Here is a 13,656-nt window from a genome sequence, read left to right on the forward strand (position 1 = left end):
CGTGTGAAACTGATATATTTGCTATCGTTAATATGACAAATTTTAGGAAATCAGTATTGGCCCCTGCCCAAAAGAATTTGTAAAATTTTTTGTGGGTATCATGGGGGCTATGTAAGTAGGATGTTTAGGTTGTTATGTTAGTGACGCCACGTAGCACTCTGTATTAAAATCGCTGACTGCACTGTGCCCAGTCTGTGGCTCGTTGGACTCATTTTTGGATTATTCGTTAGTGTAGTGTTGGGCAGTTGGATGTGAACAGCGCATAGCGTTGGGCAGTTGGAGGTGAGCCGCCAGCAGGGGTGGCTGTGGAGAGAGAGATGCCACAGTTTTGAGATGTTATATGAGCGGACGATCTGGACGTGCGTCCGTCAGAAAAAGAAAATTTGTCAAACTGGATGTCACGAATTTCTATATACATTATGACGTTTGAACACTGTTGAGGTAAATACATTGTTTTCTATCAAAATCTTTCATTTTCTAACTATATGTCTATCAGTCGTTAGTACCTTCAGTAGTTAGAATCTGTTATTTAGCTGGCAGTATTGGTGCTCACTGTATTCCACTAGTTCGAGTAACGGAGGTTTTGGTAAGGTAAGTGACATATGAAGGATAGGTTATTGTCAGTCAGGGCTATTCTTTTTTAGGGATGATTAAAAGTCAGATTACGTTGCGCTAAAATATTGTGTGTCAGTTTAGAAATGATCAGACTGAGTAAAGAGAAAACTGTCTGAGTACGTTCAGTTTTTTACTGAGCTGTTTCAGTATCAAATAACGCAAAAGTTTTCCAGCACAGTCTTTCTTTAGATTCAAAGGGGAAGTTTCAAGGTATGCAGTAGTGGAGACAGGAAGACGTAAACTATGAGAAACGGTCACTCGAAGTCGTTTAATGTCTGCCTTGCTGTAAGATGTATTCAATGGCTGTGTGTCTCCGATGCAGTAAACATAATTCAGTACACGTTTTCGGAATACGCAGACATGCTCTTTGTGTGATTGACGTAACGGAAGAGCTCTAAGTCGGCTGCATCACGAACGTTTTCCGCAACGAAGCACACCATCGTACAAACTTCTTCCCCAAGTTACGCAGCGGCTCGCAGAAACAGGTACCTTCACCGTGAGGAGGCAAGATTGAGCTGCTCCACTGCAACGCCTCATGCTAAAATATGTAGAAGATGAACTGCATCGCTCCGAAGAGAACCGTTCAACGAGTATTCGAAGAACTCACGAGAGACTGAGTTCTATATTCGCGGAACAGCCGTGTCTGGGCAGACGAAAACCCTGCCACGCGTGTTCAGGGATGTCTAAAAATGGCTCTGAGCACTATGGGTCTTAACATCTGAGGTCATCAGTCCCCTAGACTACTGAAACCTAACTAACTTAAGGACATCACACACAGCCATTCCCGAGGCAAGAGTCGAACCTGCGACCGTAGCGGTCGCGCGGTTCCAGACTGAAGCGCCTAGAACCTAACGTTTAAGTTGTAATACAAATATGCTTAAGTTGTAAACGGATTTTCGTTATGTTCCCTTTCGAATTGATACGTAATAATTGTCCTGCGTCACGTGTAATTCGATTCATCAAGCAACAGTCGATGAATTGAACGTCTGAACTGAAACCATCGTAGAGCGGAAACAGTACTTTGGCGCACGTGGGTTCCTATTCAAAATATTGTGTACTTAGTCCCCTCTACAAACCCTAGAAGTTTGAAACGGGAATTTACGAACAACCTGTCTAGTCATGTGTGCAGATATCGAGAAAAAAATACAGTATCAGGTTGCGAATCTGTCCACTATATCCATGATCACTAGGGCATCAGTCGAGCGTGTGACTCATTGGAAAGCTGCTTTAACTGTGACCGAAATATCTTTGTAAGAGTTGTTTGCGATGGGAAGCGGCATCATTCCCAGAGTACCCATATGCTGACTGATCTTGATCTGGAGTTCAAACGTCGACAGGCCTATGATTTTTCCTCTCACTTATCGCGTTCTTCACGTGTGAGAGATATTTGTTATTGTCAGAAAAGTCAAGTTACACTCCGTGTGGAAGTCTACGTATGAAGTTGTAATTCCCCCTAAAAGGGGGAGGTTAGGAGAGGGGCATACCACCTCCAAATGGACCGTGCCAAATAAAGCACTTAAGAGTATCATCGTCATGTTATCTGCGGTGGCAACAGTTCACTGCAGACTCAGCAGCATTCTCCATTTCATTCGTTTCTCCGCTCTCTCTCTCTCTCTCTCTCTATCCCTCTCTCTCTCTATTTCTCCTCTTTTTCCCCTATAAGACGGGGCAGAGTCTTGATCCTGGTGTCTTCTCTTCAGTGGTATCTGCTGTGCCCTTGAACCTTAGTTTACCCACAGCTCTCTCTAAAGTATTCTTCATTAGATTTTTGGACAACATGGTTGTGGAGAGAAGCAGCGATTAGTATGATTAATCAATAGTTCAAAAACAGTCTTAATCGCATTTATTATTATTACACTCCTGGAAATGGAAAAAAGAACACATTGACACCGGTGTGTCAGACCCACCATACTTGCTCCGGACACTGCGAGAGGGCTGTACAAGCAATGATCACACGCACGGCACAGCGGACACACCAGGAACCGCGGTGTTGGCCGTCGAATGGCGCTAGCTGCGCAGCATTTGTGCACCGCCGCCGTCAGTGTCAGCCAGTTTGCCGTGGCATACGGAGCTCCATCGCAGTCTTTAACACTGGTAGCATGCCGCGACAGCGTGGACGTGAACCGTATGTGCAGTTGACGGACTTTGAGCGAGGGCGTATAGTGGGCATGCGGGAGGCCGGGTGGACGTACCGCCGAATTGCTCAACACGTGGGGCGTGAGGTCTCCACAGTACATCGATGTTGTCGCCAGTGGTCGGCGGAAGGTGCACGTGCCCGTCGACCTGGGACCGGACCGCAGCGACGCACGGATGCACGCCAAGACCGTAGGATCCTACGCAGTGCCGTAGGGGACCGCACCGCCACTTCCCAGCAAATTAGGGACACTGTTGCTCCTGGGGTATCGGCGAGGACCATTCGCAACCGTCTCCATGAAGCTGGGCTACGGTCCCGCACACCGTTAGGCCGTCTTCCGCTCACGCCCCAACATCGTGCAGCCCGCCTCCAGTGGTGTCGCGACAGGCGTGAATGGAGGGACGAATGGAGACGTGTCGTCTTCAGCGATGAGAGTCGCTTCTGCCTTGGTGCCAATGATGGTCGTATGCGTGTTTGGCGCCGTGCAGGTGACCGCCACAATCAGGACTGCATGCGACCGAGGCACACAGGGCCAACACCCGGCATCATGGTGTGGGGAGCGATCTCCTACACTGGCCGTACAGCACTGGTGATCGTCGAGGGGACACTGAATAGTGCACGGTACATCCAAACCGTCATCGAACCCATCGTTCTACCATTCCTAGACCGGCAAGGGAACTTGCTGTTCCAACAGGACAATGCACGTCCGCATGTATCCCGTGCCACCCAACGTGCTCTAGAAGCTGTAAGTCAACTACCCTGGCCAGCAAGATCTCCGGATCTGTCCCCCATTGAGCATGTTTGGGACTGGATGAAGCGTCGTCTCACGCGGTCTGCACGTCCAGCACGAACGCTGGTCCAACTGAGGCGCCAGGTGGAAATGGCATGGCAAGCCGTTCCACAGGACTACATCCAGCATCTCTACGATCGTCTCCATGGGAGAATAGCAGCCTGCATTGCTGTGAAAGGTGGATATACACTGTACTAGTGCCGACATTGTGCATGCTCTGTTGCCTGTGTCTATGTGCCTGTGGTTCTGTCAGTGTGATCATGTGATGTATCTGACCCCAGGAATGTGTCAATAAAGTTTCCCCTTCCTGGGACAATGAATTCACGGTGTTCTTATTTCAATTTCCAGGAGTGTATTATACCGCCAACCGGTTTCAACCCGACAGGGGTCATCTTCTGGGCGTTTACACCATTGGCCGACTGCTGGTGGTGTCACTCCTGACTACAAAACGGTCTACTATAGTTTCCTGCCGTTATGTAGACAGGAGTGACACCACCAGCAGTCGACCAATGGTGTAAACTCCCAGATGATGACCCCTGTCGGGTTGAAACCGGTTGGCGGTATAATAATAATAAATGCGATTAAGACTGTTTTTGAATGGTTGATATTCTTCATTATCCCATACGTTCTCATAGAATGACTTAAGCAGTTTCCTTTCATACCCGTGATATTCCTTTCGTGACCTACAACTACATTCATCCTCTTTCGTATCCATAACTTTCTGTTTCGTCTTTTTAGTTCCACATATTTCAGACTCACATCTGGAAAGCTTCTAAGTCTTCTTAGTGCCCATATTTCAAACCGTAATTATATGGCCACACCAAACGCGAAATATTGGCTTCTCGAAATCTGCCGCATAAATCCTACATAATTTGGGAAACGAAGACACTGACATCTCGTTACTCATAGTGTTCAGTCAAAGACAACAAATATTAAAATGGGCTTTTCCACAAAAAAAAGAGACAACTGACAACTGAGACTGTAGACGGAGTCTGAAGAGACAACGGAAGCCTTCCATCAGGCACTGAAGATTCAGCACAATTTATTATTTGAAACTGCGTGACTGCCGGACCTACGAGGAAATTCTGTCAGATCACTGTACACTAAAGAATAATCTGTATGTTACAACAGTAGCGCATAAGATTGTTAATAGCGAATTAATCGTGTGTATTTCATTGGTAGCTAGTTAAGCAACAGGGGTACGAAAAACTGAGATTCTCACCACACATTACGTAGACCGTGGTGACTAAATGACAAAGTTCATAATCGTAAACATTTTTTATAAGAACCTATTGGAAGTGGGAACTGTACATTACTTGTACTCTGTTCATGAATTTAAAGAATGTAAACTAAATCATCATTTATCATACTGTTCAACCCAAGCATAAAATCATTAACAACTCCCAGGTAAAAATATGTGGTAGTGCCTAAAAACCTGCTTTCAAACTGGAAGACGGTCGATTCAGATACAACAATACTACTCTCATTGATATCCTATGTTTCCGCCATTCTGCTCATTACTCACACTTAATGACTTCATTGCAGTAGACTAGAGGAACGTCACACAAAGGTAGAATTAATGTAATCGTTCCGCAGTATTTCGTTCATTTCTACTTCTGTGAGGATTTAAAAGGTTATATAAGGCCACGAAGAAAGTCTCTTTGCTTAACGTCGACAAAGCGATGATATGACTGGAATTATGATGGTATCTACCTCGCAGTAGCCTAAGTGCCAAATTAATCCGCGAAATAGCTTTGTTTATGCGGTATTTAAAACAGTCGAATTGTACGTCTCCTCTTTAACATCATAAACTCACAGACAGTACCGTCATAAAACTTTCTGTTTTTGACACTTCATTGCCAACGGAAACGCATTCACAGAATTATAAGGACTCTGTTTCTTCATTTTCGTATGTTAAGAAATTGGCTGTTGAGGTCAACGTGGCTGCACTTTTTTTGAACATGATCCTCTTTACCGACGTGACTAAAATCAAAGCGACAGATGAAATGCCGATGCAGAATATGCTATTATTCTATAACCGATTACACGTGTTTGAAACAACTGATGCTACACGCTTTTAAAATATTCGCTACCTCAAAAAGTAGAGGTTGCTGTTTTGACATCCGACATATTGTAGAGTTCTGTTTTCAATGGGGTGATGAAGGTTCATATTAGACGTACTTGGGAGTGGAATTCCAGTTCGGAATTTCCCTTACATCCTAAAGAGTCCTCCAGAAAATGGTTATCGGAATCACAAGATTGTAGGTACTTTTAATTTATTTCTGTGACAATCCATTCCAGGCAAAACTTTTAACGCCTAGTGAATATGTGCAAGAGATCGAAGACTATGTGTTGTGATCTATCCACGTGAATTTCTGATTTTCCATGGCTAGAGGAGAGTGTTGTACCTGTTTACGGATCGGATTTAGAATCACGAGAAGGAAAACTCACCAGAAACCGTCATAAGCAGTTTGCAGCATTTTCTACCTCTTTTGTTCTGAGACATGGGGGTTTGCGGAGTTCGTAAATATTACATTTACAAATTTAAGTTCTATATAATGTATTAAAACTATCTCGTTGGTGTTCTTAATTCTATTGTTACAGAATTTTATGGACAGTAAAATTGTCGTGTTTACTTTTTTAAACTAGTTTTATAACGTGTAGACAGCTAAGAATTAACTCGTAGGACCTGCATCATCTTGTACTTCGAAACAGGTAACGTTCTTTTAGCATTGAAAATGGGATATTTGCTAAATAACTATATTTAGTTAATATATTACCAGTTTTACTTCTGTTGAAAGTATAAATTTATGATAGTTTCAAACATTTTATATTTGAGAAGGTTTTAAAGTGTAACTGGTTTATATAATAATTCTTTTTAAGTTGATGTCACTTGCTGACTACTGGTGTGCAGCAGAGCATTAATGTAACGTATAACTATTAAATACAGTGCTGACAATATTTTCTAGATTGCAATTCTTTTATATTTGAATAGAATACTTGATCCCAGCACATGACCACGTTTCGCTTAGGAATAGATTTTCATATTTGGAAAGACTTCAATTTTTTGGAGTAATTTGGCAGTTCCGTAAAAAGACTGCTGCACACATAAATCAAACGCAATCATTTAAATTTATAATAAGAAAATACCTTACTCTGTAAATACAGGGCTGGCGAAAATCTAAAAGTGCTCCTAGGTTCAACGTTCTCCCATATATCATGAGGAAGAAAATTCTATATTTTACATGAAAATTTCATCATGAAAAAACTCTGCCCAGTATATCACCCGCACTCCATGAGCGTTGGATGGAACCAAATACGAAAAGAGCTGTTTCGGCCGTTTGTAAGTGAATCCAACTCGTTACACTCGTCGGTGTGTTTTCGTTGATGAGACGTAGGCTTGTCACACCACGGATAAAATCAGTGAACTCAGGTGGAGCTGATGGTCCTGTACCAGGAATGGCGGAGATAGTAACGTCAGCCAGAAATTTTATGGTCTCGTCTTAAAATGTTTAGGATGTTGGTGGCTCATCGTCCGAAATGTTCCAATGGCGCTGTAGATAATTCGCGGTCTCGCTCTTTAGTCCGATGGAAAATTACCGACACCACAAGACAGCCATATACACTGAGGTGACAAAAGACATGCGATAACTCCTAAAATCGTGTCGGACCTCCTTTTGCCTAGCGTAGTGCAATAACTGAACGTGGCATGGGCTGAAGAAGTAGTTAGAAGTCCTCTGCAGAAACATTGAACCAAACAACTGAAATCATGTTTTGTAGGGTAGACCGGATCAGGTTATGGTTGTGGAGGGGCCCTTAGTCATTTATGTTAGATGCACAAAACACACAAACTTTATTTTCCTAAGAACCACTTAGTTACACATTGTCATAAAAGGATCAAATTTAAACAATATGGCTGAAGGCCTAGTTAAGAAAACTTGCAGTACCTACTGGGCTGAAGGCCCAAAACCACACGAAGAACAAGAACAGCTGAAGGCCTGGACACAATAAAAAATACTTTAAAGAATACACACGGTTGAAGGCCTTACTTAAAAAAAAATTTCACGTTAATACTCGGCTAAAGGCCACACACTGGACGTTGACCAACTCATGGCTTAAGGCCTGGATAACAAAAATTTCAGATAGAAAAATCTTGAAAGACTTCCTCGCTGCTCTGTCCCAAACGACCAAGTGCCACACACACCACCAAACGGAAATATAGCGGTCACATCAAAGATTGTACAGCAGGACTAGTATCGATAATCGCTGCTGCTGCCTCTTATGGAGGCAAGTCAGCAACTCGTTATGGTAGTAACTCAGAGAGAAATAAGACGCCACTCAATTGTGACAAAATGCCAAAGAACAAACGGCATGAACGCGAGCCGGCCACGACTCAACTACCTCTATAGCCATAAATAACTGCGAAAGTGTTTGCCAACACAGGATTTGGTGCATTAACTGACATCTTAATTACGTCCCATAAATGTTCGATGGAATTCATGTTGAGCGACTTCAGTGGCCAAATCCTTCTCTCGAAATATCCACAATAATCTTCAAACCAATCGTGAGAAATTGTGGCCAAGTGATATCGCACACTGTCATTCATAAAAAATTCCATCGTTGTTTGAAGACATGATGTCCATGAATGGCTACAAATGGTCTCCAAGGGTTTCACTGGGAGCAGAGGAGCCTTTTGATTCCATTTAAACACAGCCCACACCATATGGAGCCTATATCATCTTGTATCCATAGCTTTGTAGGGTCTGCGCCACACACAAGCCCTATTATCAGCTCTTAGCATCTGAAATCGGGACTCATCGGACCAGGCCACGGTTGTCTGGTGGTCTATGGTTAGAGTACCATGGTGATGAGTTCAGGAGTGGCGCTGCAGGCGATATCGTGCTGTTAACAACAGCACTCGCATAGTTCGTCTGCCGCCATACTCCATAAACGCCAAATTTCACCGCACTGTCCTAACGGATACGTTCATCATAAGTCCCACATTGATTTATGTGATTCTTTCATGCAGTGTTACTTGTCTGCTAGCACTGACAACTCCATGTGTATACCGCTGCTCGTCGTTGTTAAGTGAAGGGAGTTGGCCATTACGTTGTGCGTGGTGAGCGGTAATGAATGAGATTTTGTACTCTCTGCACGCTCTTTATACTGTGGATCTCGGAATACTGAATTCCCTAACGATTCCCGAAATGGAACGTCACACCCGTCTAGTTCCAACTACCATTCGGCGTTCAAAGTCTGTTATTTCCGTCGTACAACCGTAATAACGTCGTAAATCTTTTTAGTTCAATCACCTGAGTACAAATGACAGCCCCTCTAATGCATTGCTCTATTACACATTGCGTACGCGATACTTTTTTTTTTTTTTTGTCATCAGTCTACTGACTGGTTTGATGCTGCCCGCCACGAATTCCTTTCCTGTGCTAACCTCTTCATCTCAGAGTAGCACTTGGAACCTACGTCCCCAATTATTTGCTTGACGTATTCCAATCTCTGTCTTCCTCTACAGTTTTTGCCCTCTACAGCTCCCTCTAGTACCATGGAAGTCATTCCCTCGTGTCTTAGCAGATGTCCTGTCATCCTGTCCCTTCTCCTTTTCAGTGTTTTCCACATATTCCTTTCCTCTCCGATTCTGCGTAGAACCTCCTCATTCCTTACCTTATCAGTCCACCTAATTTTCAACATTCGTCTATAGCACCACATCTCAAATGCTTCGATTCTCTTCTGTTCCGGTTTTCCCACAGTCCATGTTTCACTACCATACAATGCTGTACTCCAGACGTACATCCTCAGAAATTTCTTCCTCAAATTAAGGCCGGTATTTGATATTAGTAGACTTCTGTTGGCCATAAATGCCTTTTTTGCCACAGCGAGTCTGCTTTTGATGTCCTCCTTGCTCCGTCCGTCATTGGTTATTTTACTCCCTAGGTAGCAGAATTCCTTAGCTTCATTGACTTCGTGACCATCAATCCTGATGTTAAGTTTCTCGCTGTTCTCATTTCTACTACTTCTCATTACCTTCGTCTTTCTCCGATTTACTTTCAAACCATACTGTGTACTCATTAGACTGTTCATTCCGTTCAGAAGATCATTTAATTCTTCTTCACTTTCACTCAGGATAGCAATGTCATCAGCGAATCGTATCATTGATATCCTTTCACCTTGTATTTTAATTCCACTCCTGAACCTGTCTTTTATTTCCATCATTGCTTCCTCGATGTACAGATTGAAGAGTAGGGGCGAAAGGCTACAGCCTTGTCTTACACCCTTCTTAATACGAGCACTTCGTTCCTGATCGTCCACTCTTATTATTCCCTCTTGGTTGTTGTACATGTTGTATGTGACCCGTCTCTCCCTATAGCTTACCCCTACTTTTTTCATAATCTTGAACAGCTTGCACCATTTTATATTGTCGATACTACCACCATATATATATGCATAATGTTATCCCATGACTTTCGTCACTTTATGTAGCGTACAGTACCACAGCTATTTATAAAATTTTAATTAGCTCCTATGAAAAAGTCAAACTGCGGCAATGAATTTGTTGATAGTGCTACCTCATCTTTTTCCATTCATCCTTGAGTGCGACACATTTTTCTCCACAATGGACGAGTTAATGAAGATGTTGGTTGTAGATGTTTGCATTTTTGCTAGCCAGGGAACGTTCCACTTGGAAAATTCTTCGCCGACATTCATGAAAATCCTCCCAAACAAAAGAGAAAAGTGTAAAAGTCACTGGGTGCTGTGGTATAAGAGTATCTGAGTACGGTAATATTTGATTGCAGTAGCATGTATGACTGTGCCCAGTGCAGAACGAGCTATGACAACATCAGGGAGCAAAAACACTCGTACAGATTCACGATATGGTTCGTCTTGGCAGTCTCCCGTAAAGCCATTGTCAGATATCTATAGTGTGCTCTTACGACTCTTGTCACTTTAAGGCCATAATCTGTTAGCATCAAACCGTAGCAGTCCCCGTAAAACACTCATCACCTAGTCATCCATTTTTGGCGGTGGTTAATCCGAGAATTTTCACTGTTTTTTTTCTCATCTGTTTCGGGGCTATAGTGATACATCCAGCATTCGACTAATGAAGTTATCTGTATTGGAGGGATACAACTGCAACCTTTCCACTGCTGCCTCGGATCAACGGACTTTTCTAGTGGATGTGACCAGCTGCGGTGCGCAGTGAGCGGCGACGTTTGTAACGTACCACTGTCGCTTCCATTATGATACTCCTGTTATCAAGCTTGCAATTCTCGGATTTTCACAGAGAGATAGTCTACTACTTTGGTTTCGTCACTCATCGCTGATGTGTCTGACCAACTGGAAGCGTTTGCATCACTTGGCCACTGTAGCATATAATGGACCACTTTTCCCCTACAGTTCCACCATCTCAACGTGGTTTGTAGCAGCGTCGATCCTCTTAAAATGCAGAAAAAGGACTGCAGCACGACAGTGGAGGTGGCATTTCCTCATGGTTCTTCCAGCGGGGTGATATTGTACCCTGGAGCAGGGATTTCAACACACAGAGGAATTGTAGACATGTACCTGCAAACGAACAAAAATTTACTTCTTCTCTGCCGGACCCGTAGCTTGCCAAGAGTCATAATATATACCTAATTTATACGTTTGACCAAATTTGCTGCGAATTGTTCATTTCTTGATAGTTACGTAAGGTTAGATAAGCTTGTTTCGACAGTGTGCCATTATCAAGTGTTCCTGTTGACATTGACTTTATATATCATTTTATTGTTCGTCTATGTAATAGTAATACGAGAATTATTCTTCTATTATAGTTATATCTAGATGGAGTGTCGTCCATAAATCATCTTAGAATGTAAGTTATTTTATGTACATTTTTGTTAACATAGTCATATATTTCCTTCCTATAGAAGTTTCTCGTTATTCTTTGGCAGTTGTAAAATGACAGATCGTTCTAATGATGCTTTATCTTTACAATTCAATTACATATTCGGTAGAAAGAGATATTTTTTTGCCAGAGATACTGTGCATGAACATTCTGGAAGAAATAGAAAGTTATGTACACACAAATAGATATAATATCCTAGACGAACAGACAGTACATCTACGTAATGCACAGTGCCTCTGGGAAAAAATACTCTGTCTAAGATATAAATTAGTTGTAAACATAAAGCATCGTTGTCATTTTACAGCTGTTAACGAATAACACGAAATTTCTATAAAAAGGAAATACACACATGTTTTTACAAAATACCACGTAAAAGAAATAACGTTCTAAGATGAATTATGGACGTCACTCCAGCTAGACGAAAGTATAGCATTAAACATAATCTCACAGTACTACTACACTATCTACTCTACTGTAGAAAGGAAACACAAAACGTATGTTAACAACGCAGTAAATAGAAGAACTTATATTCCATCATGATTTATGGACGTCGTTCTATCTGCATGTCAGTATAATACTCGTATATGATAAAATTTCGTATTACTAGTACATAGACGTAGAATAAAATAACAGGTAAACGTAAAGTCAACAGAAACACTTGATAATGCCACATATGCCGAAACAAGAGTGTCGTCAATTTTTGTAATCTACAAGAAATATACAATTTTCAGCTAATTTTATCAGAAATTAAAAAAAAGAGATATTAATTTCGTAACTTCATGTTGTTCGAAGCGATAGGTAAAGCATTATCAGTGGACTGTGCAAAACAAGCGAGATCAGCTTCCAGAAGTAGAAGAGGCTTCTAAATGGGAGAGGTATGGAAAGAAAATGTTATGATATTGGTAGAAAAATGGAAAACTATACTGTGCACAAAACAAATTTGAAAAACAGCTTTTTGTCACGGACTGCATTTACGTAAGTAATGTCATGGTCAACATAGGAATCAAAAATAAAATTAATAATAGTGAACTCAAACAAAAGAGAAGCCATCCTTCAACCAATGGGAAGGATTTCACGGATCTGCACGAAAGTATGGGTAGAGTTACGACTAGAGAGGAATAACGCGGGTTAACGTGATGGTGAGGTCGTCATGGAGGAATTTCCGTAAAATTTAAGAGGAGAATGTGAGGATGACGTTCACGTGACTAAGGCACTGTAACTAATTAAGACCGAAGAATACCTTCACTGTGATTTTCTTATGGTGCATCGTTAACTTTTCGATCAGTCACTCAACAAAAGTACCTGATGACAGTGAAACCTACGATCATTGATAAAGGGGTGTAAGGCGAAAGTTTGGGGCCCTCGTACTATCATCTGTCATTCCCTGTTACTACGTTATTGACATAAATACCTCTGAAACAGGTAGGCATTTGGCAATAACAGTTTCAGCTCATCCCAAAACAGATTGAGTAAGGTATCAGATCTGAATAATAGGACAATAAAAACAGGAAGTCCTTATTTAATAAGAGTTTCAACTAAACCAAGTTACGAAATAGCTCTTAATTTAATTAAAATGGAACAGGCAGACCTTCATTAATAACAGCTTCAGTTAAGGAAAATTACCAAATAGAAAACATGCAGGCTTTCAGTAACAACAGCTTCAGTTAAATAAAATCACCAAATACCAAATAGGCAGGTAGTTTACGATAACAGATTCAGTGGCGCAAAATTACCAAATGCAAACAGGCAAGCGTTCAATAATAACAACGTCAGTTAAATAAAGATCCCAAACATAAAACAAGAAGGCCTTCTTTAGTAACAGCTTCAGCTAAGCAAAATTACCAAATTTCGTTGCGGCGGAATCTTCTCACGAAATTTCAGTCACCAACTATTTCCTCCGAATGCGAAAATATTTTGTTAACGCTGGCCTATATAGGGAGAAACGATCACCATAATAAAACTGGGGAAATCAGAGCTCGCACAGAAAGATACAGGTGTTCGTTCTTTCCGCGCGCTGTGCGAGACTGGAATAACAGAGCATTATTGTGACGGTGGTTCGATGAACGCTCTGCCAGGCACTTAAATGTGATCTGCAGAGTATCTGTGAATGTAGATGTAGATGTAGAAACAGGCAGCCTTCAAATATACCACCTTCATTTGAGTAATATTACTAGGAACTTGAATGGCATCGCCATATATTGCACCCATGTCACTAGTTAAGAT

Source organism: Schistocerca nitens, chromosome 8 (genome assembly GCF_023898315.1).
Source record: "Schistocerca nitens isolate TAMUIC-IGC-003100 chromosome 8, iqSchNite1.1, whole genome shotgun sequence".
Taxonomy (NCBI): domain Eukaryota; kingdom Metazoa; phylum Arthropoda; class Insecta; order Orthoptera; family Acrididae; genus Schistocerca; species Schistocerca nitens.